General features: G+C 37.4%; 1 long non-coding RNA gene across 1 annotated transcript in view; it reads right to left on the reverse strand.

Annotated features, from left to right (window-relative positions):
• LOC113931288 overlaps positions 1–16,371 on the reverse strand; it is a 37,164-nt gene that overhangs the window by 19,400 nt on the left and 1,393 nt on the right. The window contains exon 2 of the long non-coding RNA XR_003522714.1: positions 3,276–3,434. This is a non-coding gene — a long non-coding RNA (uncharacterized LOC113931288). The remainder of the gene's footprint in view (positions 1–3,275; positions 3,435–16,371) is intronic.

Below are 16,371 nucleotides of genomic sequence, written 5' to 3' on the forward strand. Positions count from 1 at the left end.
TATGCTAAAGATTTCCAACATGAATATTTTTATTATAAGTATATGCATATACAAAACTTATAGCATGAATATGCATGTATGGGTCTGTCATTTAAGGGACTCTGCATTTTTTAAGCACTCTATATATTTTTTGTCGCTCTAGCCAAATACACCTTTTTAAGGGCAGGGTCCATGCTTGATATACAGCTGACTTGATCTCTGACTTACACAGAAACGTATGCAAGCCACCCCAAAGTTCATGTTTCCCAAGGGCATAGAGATAAAGGTAAGTAAGCACTTAGCATCTATGTACCCTACCCCTGATCTGGACAGATCTTGGACTCCTAGAGACCCATTCACTCATTCAGCAGATCTTATTTGACTACCTGTTATGTGCAATGAACTGCCCTAGGTGCAACGGGAGGTATACAAAGATAAAAATAATAAAATAAAATAAAAATAAAAGGCCTCTTTATACTATCTGACATATTGATCTTACTTGAGAATTTCCTAGCTATCTTAGGCTCCTCAAATTCATCCCAGGTAACTTGTTAAGGGGGTTAAATATTACAGTCATTCATTTCTCTCAAAAAGGTTGTGAGACGCATACCACCACCACCATGCATCTAACTTCAACTCATTTATAACTATTATTACTACGACGAGAACATTTAAAAATCTCCCAGTGAATTACCAGTGGTAGCAGTTTGACTCTTTAACACTAAGCAGCAGTTAAGAAATTATATTAGGTATTCTGACAATCTGTTTTAATACTAATTAGCTAATAAAGTAATTACCAAAGTAAGAAATATATTACTACTATGCTGTATTATGATTTAGCTGAAATTGCATATGCAGATGCATAATGTGGAATTTCTAAAAATTCCATTTAGAAAATTTAGCAGGGTATTTAAATATTTCTCATTCACAGGCAACCAGCTGTGATAGAGGAAGCTGTATTTAAATAGTTAGTCAAAATTGAAGGTGCCAGCAGATTTCAAACAGAACACATGAAAAGGAACTTTTTATAAACTTTGTTTACCTTCTTGGTGTGGATTAAGACAACACACCAAAATTGAGGCGTTAGGTTTATTTTAACCATCTAAGTGTATTTAAGGGTTATGTGGTGGGCACTCTTTTGTAAGTACACACCTGTCTGATAACATTCCCTAAATGTACCTGTGCACCTGTACCAAACACTATTAGCATGAGTGGTCATGACATCGGTGTACATAGCTTTAGCTAGCATCCAAGCAGAGTTACTCAAAGATAACATGCTTTTCAACCCGAATGTATAGATCTTTGGACCAGAATCTGGTTATATGACTAAAGGGCAAGCTTCCTAATATTCAGTCAGCCATAGAACAAATAATGCAAGAAATCTATGAAGACATTCTTCTTTTCTTTTCTTTTCTGAAAACACATAGTAACAAGTCATAACAGGACAAATACTAATTCAGTCAAATCCCTTGCAGCACAATGAAGCAAACCTCTTCTATCCACCAATAGATTTTAAATTGAAAGAAGCACAGTTCCTGTTTGTCTCTTTAAAGGGAGTATTCATCATTAAAAATTACTGGGAGCCAGGGCGCCTGGGTGGCTCTGTTGGTTAAGCGTCCAACTTTTGGTTTCGGCTCATGTCATGATCTCAGGGTCGTGACTCGAGCCCTGCGTTGGGCTCCGCACTCAGTGTGCAGTCTGTTTGTCCCTCTCCCTCTGCTCCTCCCCTCCCCCAAATAAATAAATAAAATATTTTTAAAAAAATTATTGGGAGCCAAATTTTACATGGCCTTATACAAAGCGAATCACACAGATGGTTTCTTGGAACCTAGCAACCTTTATGAGACAATAAAAAAAGAATTAAAAACACAAAACTGTAATCAAACCATCAAACCAAGACATGTACAGAGCGAAATGGTCACAAAGAAAATGTCATCCAATAGCATTTTAGGAAACTACATTGTTAGATGGATTGTGAAGCATGGGAAGAAGCTCTATGACCAAATGGGGCTGGGAGAGTAAAAGGTTGGCTCTTCTATAAGCAATCTGGGTAAACTCTGAAGACATTGTGGAACTTCAGGGGTTTTTAATGGGCTAGGGTAGCCAAAAACATTTAATGTAAAAAAGCCTAAATAAGGGAAAATAGAAAGAGAGAGTAAAGAATGAAATGAGATCTGTTGCAAATACGAAAAAAAAAGTGCTTTCTGATAGAACTGATTATTGCAAAAAAAAAACTTTGCTAAATTAAGCTGTAATTTTATATGCCTAAATGAAAATAAATACAAATGAATAGACAATAATAAGTCATAGCCTTAACTCTACTATCCTACCTATAGCATCTGCTAATCTTCCAAACTGGTCTTGCCTTGATGCCTATCATAAGCCTGAAATAGATGAAACAACAAAAGCACTGGGATTTAACAGAAAACTCTAAGCCAAAAATAGATTTTTAAAATGCTGAAACATAAAGATTCCTCAACCACTATCCATGACATTTTTAATTGCATGCAAGATTGTATAATGTTGGCTGATTAAAAATTATTTAAAGAAAAGATGATTCAAGTACTTTGAATTTACCACCAGAAACCTTCTACAATAATTTGCATAGAATTACAATGGGATTTATTTTGAGGGGCACCACAAATCATTTAAAATTCTGATGCCGTCATCACCATAATTTGCTGATAAGTATTAGAAGTTATCTAGGAAACAGTGGTTTAGGCTGCTTTGCGAGATACCTTGATATAGTATGGGGCATAGAAGCTGTAATTATTCACCAACTGGCAAAGGGAATGAGAAAAACTCCCTGCAGGTCACCCACCACTGGCAAAAGAATCCAAGTGAAGAGAAATAAGCCCTTGCTTATAGGTGTGAAACCCTAAGCTGGCTCTGACTTGTTTTTCTTTATTTTCCAGTTCTTTTACTGGACCTTTCTGGATGTATCTAGAGATGGGTTTTCTAGAGAAAAGTCCCCACATATCTATTAGCTACTCACCCCAAATGAGGCTCAGAGTCTTAGGACTTCTGACCAGTTACCCCTGAGTCAGGTCCACATGTTGTCTTAATTAACATTTTAACACAACGACCTATAATTCCATTCCATTCCATGAACCTTACATGTACTAAGCAGGCAGATTGTGCCCGGTACTGGGATATATAACCTACATGCTGCTGAATGGGGATAAGAGGAAGCAAATACAAAAATGGATTAAGACAACAGTCCCATGAGAAGTCTTACAATTTAATGGGGGAAGGATTTATGTACAACAGACTCTAAAAGGTAGTGACGTACTTACACCGTTTTGAGGAAGCACAATGGGTTGAAAAGCTCAATTAAAGGCTCTGTTGAGGGGATGACATTTGGGATCCAGCTTGAAGCATTTTCTCAGGACTTCCAAAGGCATGGATGGGACTCGGTAAGGCTTCCAGGCAAAGGGAGCCACAGAGGCAAATACCTAAAGATGCAGAAAAAAAAAAAAGATAATAGGAAGTGGTCAGGTTTAGCTGAAGAGTCAGAAAGGTTCACGCAGTGAGAAACTAAAGATGAGAACTGGTAAGGTATAGAATCTCCCTTTTGGAAATAGTGGGCATAAACAGTGACATTTGTTGCATGGCTATATGCTAGGTATTTATCATATATCAATACATTTCATTGGATGTGACTAATTCAGTACTGGCTCTCTTCTTCAACATTCCCCAAAAGTGATTTGTCAGCCTTTTGAATCCTGCAAGAAACAGGCAACTAACATTCTTCTGCAGTAGCCCGTTCATTCCACTTGTGGACAATTCTAAGATTCTACCTTAATGTGAGTTAAAATATATTCTTCTCTCTAACATGCATTTCCTCTGCAAAGATCTGCCCTCTGTAAATGTACAGAAATTTTAATCCCTTTCCTCTTAGATAGCCCTCTCAATGACTCAAGACAACTAAGCTTCCAGTTTTACAGATGAGACACCATCCATCAGTCCCTGCTGATGCAGGGGCTGCATCATCTGATGCAGTGGCTTCTCATCTGATGTGGGACAAAATGATCACTTTCTTTATTACAAGCACTGCATTTTCATGAATGGAGCCTACTTGCATTTGTGGCAACCCCATGTACTATTGACTCACATTGCTCTTGAACCCAGTTAAATCTTACAAAGAACCCATATATTGCAGCTGTGAGTTATCTTACAATATGGTAAGAGTGGGGTGCCTGGGTGGCTCAGTTGGTTAAACATCTGACTCTTGATTTTGGCTCAGATCGTGATCTCAGGGTTGTGAGATCAAGCCCCGGGTCAGGCTCTGCCCTGGGCATGTAGCCTGCTTGATATTCTCTCTCTCCCTCTCCCTCTCCACCAAGCTTGCTCTCTCTCTCTCCCTCACCACCCCCACCCTCTCAAAAAAAAAAAAAAAGATGATAGGAGGAAGACCTTGGTGGGGGGGGGGGGGAACTACACCAGCCACTAGGATCACACAGACTCCATGTGGCCTGGAGCAACTGATTTCACCCTCTCTGGACCTCAGTTACCTCTTCTATAAAATAGAGTTAATAAAATCACCTTCTTCATTGGGCTGTTATGAGGATAGGGTCGAATTACACATAAAAACCACCTAAAACAGTGCCTGACACAAAGCAAGTTCAATGATAATGAATGAGAGGCAGAGAGAGATCAAGTCCCCAGATGAAGGTCCTTTAACCTAGAACAATAAGTGAAAAAAAATCACAGTTTGCTTGAATACAGAACCAGTCATGAAATATGGTTACTTAATGTTTTTTAGGAAAATTATTCATTCAGTGTAGAGGCCAGAAACAGGGAAGAGAGTAAGACTTCTTGGATTTGGAGACTTCCCAGAGAGATGAAAGAAATGGAGGCAGGCAGCAAGCCACTTGCCTTAGGCAAGGAGATCATAAAAGTAAACTTTAGGTGGCAGAGAGGGACATACTCAGAGATTATGAAAGTGATCCTGGAAGAAGAGAGAAATTTCTACAAGCTCAAAATTATAACCAAATTTCCCAAGTATAATGATGGTGCAAGCCTGAATCTACTGCTTTGAATTGGAGTCTAAGCAGTTAAGCCTAACATCAATGACATAGGTTGCACTTTTTCTGAAACCGTTCTGATTTTAAATGATCTTTTAATATCAAGCTGGGTGGCAGTGACTTTTCTGTTTTAGAAAACATTGATAGTATCCTAATCTAGCAGGAGAGTAAGAAATGATACAGCAGGGACAGTCACTCTAATAACTGAACGATATCTGAGAGCTATATAGCCATCATCATATGTTTTCCTAAAGCTGTAATCTCCATGAAGGCAGGCACTGTTCAGTTCCTGAACTGCTAAGTGTTTAAAAATGATTTGTTAAATGAACTGAAGCAGTGGTACTTCTGTTTTTGTTTGTTTGTTTGTTTGTTTCAAATATTTATTTGAAAGAGGGGGGAGAGGGACAGAGGGAGGGGGAGAGAGAGAATCCCCAGCAGACTCCCCGCTGAGCGCAGAGCCTGATGCAGGGCTCTATCTCACGACCCTGACATCATGACCTGAACCAAAATTAAGAGTCAGACATTCAACCGACTGAGCCACCCAGGCGCCCCCTACGATGGTACTTCTGTTTGCCTCACAGTAATTAACAGGAAAACACAAAGAAGAATATTTGAGAGGACAAAAAAGAGAGAAACTGCTAAATCCTATTCCGCAGCTAATCTTATAGTGAAGAGGATCTTCATGGGCTACAGTGTATGGGCAGAAGTAAAAAAGATGAGAGAAACACAAGGTAATGTGTGAAGCTTCTGTAAAGGAAAAAAGAGGAAGGTTCGGAGAGCCTGCATGGGCCAAAGGTATTTAACTTGTGGAAAGCCAGTGTGGTTTCACTAAACCAATCCATTATTTCACTGTCAAATCTACCTGCTGTCCTGTAATCAACTAGACATAGTCTTAGTTTCAGACTATCACAAATGAAAGGTGAATGCAGTCTTGGAAATCAGTACAGTCACATTAAATCTTTATCCAAAAAGTCTAACTAAAATCAGTCTGCTGAGTTTTCTGCATTTTTCACTAGGGTTCCCAGGATAGTGTGTGCTACCAATCTTTCCACTGCGCCATTCTTCAGGATACAACTCATGTTGCCTCCTGTGGCCATAACAGGGCCAAGAGATCTGGGAGACTGGCATCATCAAAAACAGCTGTAGTTTAATTAACCCATATTATTGAACAATATGCCAATGAAAGTCACCTGACACCTATACCTTTTCCCTTGCAGAATATTAATCCTGATTACCAAGGATAATTTTGATTGCTGCTACACAATGTAAGTAGAAAGCATTATGGTTGGAACTGCCTTCTCAGTACTACCATGCTGCGTCTTAAGACTCTCGTGACCAATAGAAAAGGTTAATGGAAGACTAATGCTTTAAAAGAAGGGTTGAGGGACAGGACTAAGAATTCAGAGCTTTTGGGAGTGTTCTAAGCAAACAATGAGTCAGGGATCACCGCATCAAAAACTAATGATGTAATGTGTGGTGATTAACATAACATAATAAAATTAAATTAAAAAAAAAGAGTGAAGGCTTGGGACGCCATATCAGGGAAAGAACAACAACTAGTTGAGTCCTAACTTAGGGCAAAAGAAACCCGGAAGGGGTAGTGTGGAAAGTTCTTACTTCATTTCCAGCCTCATGAAAGAAAAAAGTCCTGTAGCAGCTATACATAACAACCTTGTTGGGTGTGTGTGTGTGTGGGTGTGGGTGTGGGTGTGTGCGTGTACACACACACAAATATCCATTGCATAGTAACATTTTTATATACATTCACACACACGGTTTTTTTCCTCTCTCCTCTTTGCCCCTTGTTATTTTATATAAGGATGTTAACTACAAGTTAGTCTTTAGATTATATCATGTTTATGTGGAATTAGAAGAGTATTTAGTAGCAGCTAGAGATGGACAACATGGCTGTTGGAACTTCGCACTGGAGGAAAGGAAGAAGCATCTTCATTCAAGGAAGGACAGAAAGCATAGAGCGTTGTATGGAAGGTAAATATGTGTAGATGGGTATGGACACTAAGTAACCGAAGAGTGAGTGGTCCAGATGCTCGCTTCTATACACTGCTCTGTGCTCTTGGCCCTGGGACTCCACAAATTCCCTTTCTCCTTTGTCCAGCTCCAGTTTCTCTCAGCATCCCAAGACCCTTCTCTTCACCAACGATGACGTTATAGTTACCTGCCTTCAAGAGACATAGAACATCATAGCGTGTCAGACTGTTCTTTCCTACCTCCTCACTTATCGACTGTCACCTTAATCAAGTTTGCTTTAGTCTATTTCTTATATTATAACCTATGTTACTGTAGTGTCTTTTATTATAATCTACAAGAATATTGTGAACATAAATGAGAAAATACCTGTGAAGCTTCTTAGATATGGAAAACGATACAATTTTGAGCTAAGATTCAATATGGCCAAAGAAATCATTTTCCATATTAAACCTTTGGGAAAATATACAGGCACCAATCCAGATGAATGACTAATAAACTGAAAATCAGTCAAATAATAATACAGCAGCAACAGCAGGGAAAATGTTTTTTTCTTCTCCAATAATTTTGTAAAAAAAAAAAAAATTCAATCTCTAATAGATTGGATAGCAAAACAGGATTTCAGTGTAAGATGCCAATGGCTGCTTTTCTATCTTTCTTCCTTTTTGGAAGAGGGAGCATTAGGGGTGGGGCGGGGGGTTGTTTATGCAGTAAAGCATCGGAAATGAGAAGAGTAATGGCAAATCCTGACTACCAAAATTCTAAGGGAATTGGCTCAAATTCAAATGCAACATTTCCTCAAGAATTATTTATTGGTGGTGGACTGGGCAAAAGCACAAATTAAATACCACGTTAAAAAAGAGAATCAGAACAAACTAAAGACCAAAAAAAAAAAAGGGTGTAAAGTCTCTTGACATCCATAAACAACAATTAGAAGGCATCATTGTCAGATTGCAGTAGGAGTCCTAAGGCTAACCAGCTCTAAGAAGTAAATTTACAGTCTGTTCTGACCTACTAAAACAGTCAAAAATATAAAGGAACCCACTTTTCAGTCTTGGTAAAACAATTTCAGTAAGATTTTTCTCTTTCTTGAAATATTTTTTCAAATGACCCATTTAAATATTGTGGCAATTTGTGTATATCGGTAAAAAAAAAAAAAGTAATAATGTGGAACCAGACATGCTTATATTTAGGATATTATTGCCAGCAGCTCTTATTTCCTGAGAAGAGGCTGGGGTTTTTTGGTTGTTGTTTCATGATCAGTAGATATATCTATATATATATGGTAGGTTAGGGGAGATGTTATTATACTTTGCTCTCAGTTCCACTTGAAAAGCTAAACAACATGAGCTTCTCTTCTCTTCCTTTGTATGTCACCCTTCTTGCAGTTTTCACCATTTGGACATCAAATTTGAGAAGATTCTTAACTGTTTTGGTGTCTTCTTTCATTTTGTGTCTTTTGGTTATCTTCGTTGTTCAATTTCTGGCCCTTCTACATGATTTAATTTCTTATTTTATAGAACATTTCCTGTTAATGTCCTCTCCAAATATGTCTGGCACACTGTAAATTTTGACTCTGTATTCTGGAGGAATACCAAAGTTTTGGACTCTGTCATCTCCAGAAGGACATACAAGTTGTTGACCTTGCCATTTGATGGAAGGCAATGTTCTGATTTTCTTAATTTCCTTGAATATGTGCCATGAAAGCCTACCACTACTGTCTTCGACTATAGGATTTCACAGTGTTAATGAAAGTGAGAAATTTGGTAAAGTTTAGAAATGAGCATTTGGTGGTTCAAGGGCATTTCTATTGGATAAATTATAGAATATTATTTATTACAACATGGTCTCATCCGCTCTATCACTAAAGGAAGAGATCTCGGAGGACAGAGGCAGTGCCTTTCACCTTGGGATTCAGAGCCCTGATGTGTAATAGGTATTCAATAAAGATTTAAAATGAACTGAATGTTATGGTTGAGCAGATTATTTGCAGTCAGGCTATCTTAACACAACTTCCTATGTTCTTGAATTCATCGAGTTCTTGGAATCTGAAAGGAAAGGCAGTTTTCTATTCCTAAAACAGATAGAGTGAAATATGCTAATTTATTTTCAGTATACATTTTGACTCTTTCAATGTGCAGCTACCAAACCAACAGTTGGGATGGGGATGGGAAGAGGGAGTGGTACTGGTGTGTTTTAATTTTGGAGAGTTTATGTCTATGTGGCCTAAGATGCAATGTGGCTCTCTAGGAACTCTGAGGATTAAGCTTGCCTTTTTCCAGACAAGCTCTGAGTGCAAATGTTTTACAATCAGTGGGAAAGAAGGGAAAACGCATGCTTAAAAAGAAAGTAATTACTTGAAGTGGGTAATGATTTGAATTATGTGTAATTTATATATCATATGCATGGCTATGCTAGTTTCTCCTTCATCCATTCTTCCCCTCTAGGCCAATCTGTTCTTGCCACTAGTCTTAATAAATGATAAAAGCAGAATCTCTAATGAATTGGAGATATCTTATATAATAATATTTAATAATGAGCTGGGAAAGAGAGCCAAAAATATTTACCTTTTGAGCTAAAATCCACTTAATCACCAGTTCTTGCCAGTCCTTTGTTACTATGGAATTAATATATGAAATTATTTCCTTATAGTTTCCTGTATATTTACCAAATTCAACTTATTTTATTGCAAGACATACCCCCTTTAGAAATTTGCCTTCTATAAAATCCTATGACATTTTACAAACACTTATTAACAAAATAGAAGCTTTTGTCAGTCGATTTAATTTCAAGTTGAAATGTTAGTGCTTAGAGACATTCAACCTATGTCACAGGTCTTTTGGTTTGCACAACATAACTGGCCAACTTGTCTGAACAGTCATCAAATTTTAAACTGAAGAATGGCATTTCCTACCATTTTGACCAGAAACCCTCTTTAAGTGTACATGAAGGGGCAGGAAGAGAAGATCAGGAAGACCACTGATCCCAAGACCACTGCTCCAACACAGGCATGCCCTGCCACTTGTCATATAGGACAGATTCTCAAGAAGTAAGAGTGGCTATCAATGAGACTCTTCTCCCTTCAAGGTTCAGGAAACTCACATCTCTTGAAACATAGGCAGAGAAATGAGAGGAGTCATCATTATATGGTCCATTTGTAATTTTTTTCTCATTGCCCTGAGTACTTGGATCCTATAGTTTTGGTTTTCTGGATATTCTTTCATCCATAAAGGTAATAAAAATGAAATTTTATTGAATAGCTTCAGCTATAAGAAGTAAAATGCCCAACAACTTTTACTCTGTAAAAAACAGTTTGGTTAGAGGTCATACCTTGAACATTTTTTTACACTAGACTATTTTTGCTATGGGGGAATACAAACAGAATCCAAATAATATAAGTTAGAGTTCAATATTTCCAACAATGAGCATTCTAAGTAAAGCCAATTAACAGCAGCTCAGACACATGCCTGTAGTCATCATATCTGTTTGAATAGTTATTGGATGATTGAGATTGAATTAATTTATACATAATTTATCCTTCGATGGTGATCTTAGATATAATTGTATCACATCCTGTCAAATCTGACTTTCTTTTCTCTAAAAACAACACATGCCACGCTCATGACAAAATCATCTTATGGAGGGACACCTGGGTGGCTCAGCCGGTTAAGCATCTGCCTTCAGCTCAGGTCATGGTCCCAGGGTCCTGGGATCCAGCCCCGCATCGGGCTCCCTGCTCAGTGGGGAGCCTGCTTCTCCCTCTCCCTCTGCCTGTCGCTCTGCCTACTTGTGCTCTCTATCTCTCTGTCAAATAAATAAATAAAATCTTTAAAAAAAAGAATAATAATCTTATGGATAGAAGAATGTTAGTTCTTTAGGTCATTAAGTTTCTAAAAATACATGTTTTCTAGAGAGAAAATGATAAAATTAGTGCCCCTAAGTCACTAGAACTTTTTTTGCACACATGGTACAAATAATGCTACAAATCACAGCACAGCTATATATACTGTGGTTCCTTTTCCCCCTTTTCTGTCTCCCTTTCTGTTTTCCCAAAAAGATATTCAGTAACAGCCTTCAGGAAAACATATTTTTAATATTCTCTCCAGGGCCATTGTGAGGAACTTCATTGAAATAATGATATTTCCCACTTCTTGTGGCTCTGGAGCACAGAAGATGAGACTCTAGACCGGAAGCAAGACTGGAAGAAGACTCTTTTAAAAAATAATGATGGTGTTTGTGATGCTCAGCTCTAAAGAGGTTGTTGTTGAAGTTAATGGTTTAAAAAACTAATAATTGATGAAGATAGAAAAGTAACTAAAAGATACCAGGAAGTGTAAGCATCCATGTATTTATTTTAACATAATGGTTTCTAGCTTTTGAAACAATTAAAAATAAGCAAAACAAGCAAATAATCCCATCATCCTCTTCTACTCATCATTCTTATAGAGACTCAGGGTAGAAAATGCATATGTAATTAGTATTCTTTGTTTTTTATGTATCTAGGAGTTCCTTCTATTTATGAATAGAAAGAAGTAATTCTCTGTGCGAGAAAGACACCATTCTGGGTGTTTTGTAAACCTTATCTTAGTTAATCCTCATAAAACTCAGGGAGATTGAGCTTGTCATACCCATTTTACAGAGGAGGCCATGAACACTGAGAAAAGTTAACTGCCCTAAATCACAGAACTATTAAATAGTCAAGCAAGAATTTCACCCCAAGTCCATCTGGTTCCAAACTTCGTGTATTCTTTAAAATCCTCACACGTTTCATTTTACGTTTCTTTCACATTTACAAATCAGTAAAGATTGCAGAAATTCCGTAATGAATTTTCTAGGTGACTTACTAGAGCTTCTACCCTCAGTGAGCTCCCCATCACTGAGTGTATTCAAAGCCCTGAGTGTCCATTTGATGAAGATTTCAGCTTTGACTGGGAGTGGTTAAACCGTAAGAATTTTAAGGTCCCTTTAAGCCCTGAAATTCTATGATTAACAAGAATGCTATGCACACACAGCGGATACAATGGGCATTCTCTGTGATGCCAGTTTCTCCTATACTGTGATCCCTTGGCACGAGACTGGGGACAGTTTTCTCATGAAGACCTTATGTGGGTAGATGTTACTCAATTTGAGTCAGATCAGAGAAACAGAAGCTCCCATTTGGAACTGAAAAAGAAGGTAGTCAATCACAGATACATGACTCTGGCTTACACAGATGTTCTGCTTTCCTCTGACTCACGCTTTGAGCTTCAGAAAGAGATAAATTTTATTTCTGATATAGTAATTGGGATACAGTCACACCATAACTCACATCTCCATATTATGCCTTTTCTGCCTTGTTTCATGCCCCTGACTTTGCCCCATGTTTTGAAATGTCCAAAGGGAATCTCTAAAACAAAAGAGGAGGGGCTGGAAACAAGATCAATTTTGAAGGAAAGTTTTAAGTTTAAAATTTCTAAAGCAAAACCATACTCTTATAAAAAGCACTGGACAGAGACCCTCAATATTTTTGCAAAATTAAAAAAAACAAACAAACATGTTCTGCTGGCTGGGGATAGTACTCTGGTTCCCTAGACAGAACGGAGCATGGTAAAAATGGAAGGATTCTCATCAACTTTCTGTCTTTCTGACAAAGCTTTGGTTGGTGTTTTGGAACTTGTACAGCCCATGGGAGTAATTCTCACAGTAGATTGTTTGGCTATTAACTTCCTATTTTTTATTTCACGATCTTTATTATCTTTGAGTTGTCTGAGGGCAGTGGAGCTTGTTTCCAGGCTCTAATCTTTGACAGTGAGTGAGAAAGATCATATTTTTTCAAGTTAGAGAAGACTCAGAAAGAAAACGGGTAAACAGAACACACGCTATTATATCAGCATCTGTGGCTTAGAAAAATGTTATTCTAGAGAATATAGGTGGGATGAGTGAGCTGTATGAACAAGTACTCATTAGGAGCCAAAATTACAAAGATCCTCTGAAACAAAATATTCTTCTTTATTAATCCTCCAGAAATAATTTGTGAAAAATCAGCCAATGCCTGGAGTACTCAGATTTCAATACATTAATAGCTGACACCTTCGATTCTGGGGGAGGGGGGGAAGCAGGTTACCAGCTGTAATATGAAGTAGTATCCCGGAAAAATGGAAGGTTACGTGGGTTGATATAATCTAATCAATCAAACAACTAATCTCACCTTCTCCGATTACTCAGTGCCCTGCTGGATAGCAGTCAGTTTAGAGATGAACACTACTACTGCTTTACCCGGCTCCATTTAGCAGTAGCAAAGGCAACTGTCTCTAATAAGAGACAATTGAGACATCACAGGTTCCGAATCAACTCAGGTATGTAGGTTAAAAGAGCAAGATGAATGGAACAAGCCCACTATTGGCAAAGGGGGAAAGTAGCTGATTTAAGAGACCCTGTCATACGTAATTGATCTAAACTGTTTTCCATTGTCCTTTATTGGTTTAATCTAGTGTTGCGTATTAATACTTTACTACTTGCAAACATTTGTGTCCCAAGTGTTTATCTTTGAGGAAAAAAATCTATCATGCTTTCCAAATTAAAAGTGCCCTAATTCCTCTGTGGACAAGGAAGTGTGGGGTATTGGGGAAGATGTCAAAGACCTGGGGTCAAATCTTGACTGTCACTTACTACTGTGTGACCCTGAGCAAATCATTCAACTTCCCTGAACCTTGATTTTTAAAGAAGAATCTCCCCCTTGCAGTATTGTTCAGAGAACTAAAGAACTATAATGTTTGGAGGCAATATGGCCAAGAAGAGGCACTCAATAGATAATAGCTTCTATGGTATGGATTAGATTATGATCTGAAAGCTATTTTTCAGCTCCTGATTTCTACAAAATTTGCAAAAATGAGCAATTAGTTAAAGGTTTCTCAAAGTGTATGTGATTAAAACAAAAAAGGCTTCCATAGAAAAATAAGTTTGGGAAATGTTACACACTATCTTTTCCCCTTGTAAGTCAGAATTCATTTTTAATATAATTGAATTTCCTGAGAAATCCCAAAGTTTAAAAAAACTGTTTAGCTTTATGGAAGCAAGAGTCTTCTAAACTTACTTGATCTTAGAAACGTCTCTTCCCAGATGATATATTAACATCCTCAGAACTTTCTTGTATTCCAATTCGAGAGATGCCAAACTTGTAATTTCTTTAAATGCCAGAGTACAAATACATTTTCGAAATTAAGATACACTGAAAGATCTGTGTGTGATACCTGGATACCAAAATTAAGGCTAATTCGACTTTAAACAACAACAGGACAGGGGGTGCTTGGCTGGCTCAGTCGGTAGAGCACGTGAATCCTGATCTCAATTTCATGTTCCTGAGTTTGAGCCCCACATCAGGTGTAGAGATTACTTAAGGAAATAAAAAAACAAAAACAAAAACCAGCAGCAAAACAAGGCAGGATAAAAGAGGAATATGAGAGTGCAAGACCACTGACAAGGGCCAAGTTTTGTTGGTGTTTTACTCATTTGTGAATGGTAGCATTTGATCGACTAAAACTGCCTTTGGAATTAAGGATATCCAGGAGCTTGGTGAAATTCCTGGCGAAGTTGTTTATTTGCCCTGAAAGCGGGAGACACAGCAAATCGGTGTAGTCCTACGGTTCCAGTTGTACTCCTGGCAAAGCCAAGATTAAGTACGATGGAACATTTGTAGAGAAACAATGAGGCTATTGCAAATCTGTCTCACAGTATTTGCATTCATATATTTTAGGAAGAACATCAACTTTGTGTTTCTTTCCATTGCCATAAATAGTGCTGGAGTTTTCTTAACACTTTTATTTATTTATATATTTACTTCCTTTTTTAATTATTTTATTATGTTATGTTAATCACCATACTTTACATCATTAGTTTTTGATGTAGTGTCCCATGATTCATTGTTTGCGTATAACACCCAGTGCTCCGTGCAGTGCGTGCCCTCCTTAATACCCATCACTGGGCTAACCCATCCCCCACCCCCCTCCCCTCTAGAACCCTCAGTTTGTTTCTCAGAGTCCATCGTCTCTCATGGTTCCTTCCTTTTTTTAAGCTAGCAATTTCCTTTAGTTTACTATTGTTCTATATGGATATCACGTGTCATTCTAGGAGCTAGAAAAGAGACTGCAGGACTAAAGGATTGGGTTTTTAAATTTGAAAAGCAAAAGAAGCAGAAGGCATGGAAGCTGTTACTTCTATGTTATTTTTAGGAGTATCCACTTTATCATTTTTAAGCAGCAAAATATTTTATTTGAAAGCATTCATTTTAATGACTTAGATACTAATCACCGAAATGTTTTTAGCACTATTATTACTTGTAGTTTACTGATGTTCTAGCTGTACTTGTTTTCAGACTTCTGTCTCCATACCCATATGAAAAAGAGCATTTCACAGTTATTATAGTCAACTCTCAGAACAGTTTCTAAAGTTGAATAAAGGTAGGTATTTAAATCATCTGATATTTACTGTCCAGATCTGGCCTTTTCAGCTCTCACAGTGCTTGGAATGTGCATTATATTTTCAGGTAAAATTTTTGCTCATTCTATTGAATCTTGTTAACATTTATAGTAAAGGACAAACAATTCCTCTATCCTGATAAAATATATTGTAGCTTCCTGAATCTTTTGCATTTAGAATAAATGCCAACTTGTTTTGGTATCCATTACCACTTTCAAATTGCATTATACAATATAATGCAAATGTGAGTTCTTAATTAGCAGGATGTGTTTTGTTCAAATGTACAACAGTAGAGGGATTTTTCAACATACTGCAGCTGTTACCTATGGAGAAAACAAATTTCACCTTACTAAGGAGCTGCACAAGTGCCTATGTTGTTATGGACGGATCCTTTAGTGTTTCCTTAAGTTATGCTATTTCGTAACAGATTTCACATGGAATATAGCAAAATTTACCATTGCTGCCCACTCAATTTCTGCCTCTAGGTTTTTAAAAGAGAAGAAGACGAAATTTTTGAGGACAGTAAAGTGTGAGGGTAGAGAAAGGATTCTTTATGAAAGATGTAATATTTACCAAGTTCATAAGAAAATATGCCTATATACACGTATCTATTTAAATATTCATTTAAACATTGTACATGCATCTCTATATACATGCTGTGCCCAGCAAACATTTGCATGAATATAACCTGAAGGCAGCCTCATGAAATGACAAAAATGAAAAAAATATGAACTTATATGTGAATACATACCACAGATAATATAGAAGACAGGACACTACCCACAAATAATGTAATAAATCCTTTCCTCATCGGATTTTTTGCCTAGATTTGAGGCCTTTAAACATCAACCAATTATGGTAAATGTTTAACTGTAGGAGTTCAGGCAGACAGCCAAATTCTGGTTTCAAAGCTATTGCTAGTTTT

Source organism: Zalophus californianus, chromosome X (assembly GCF_009762305.2).
Source record: "Zalophus californianus isolate mZalCal1 chromosome X, mZalCal1.pri.v2, whole genome shotgun sequence".
In the NCBI taxonomy this organism is placed as follows: domain Eukaryota; kingdom Metazoa; phylum Chordata; class Mammalia; order Carnivora; family Otariidae; genus Zalophus; species Zalophus californianus.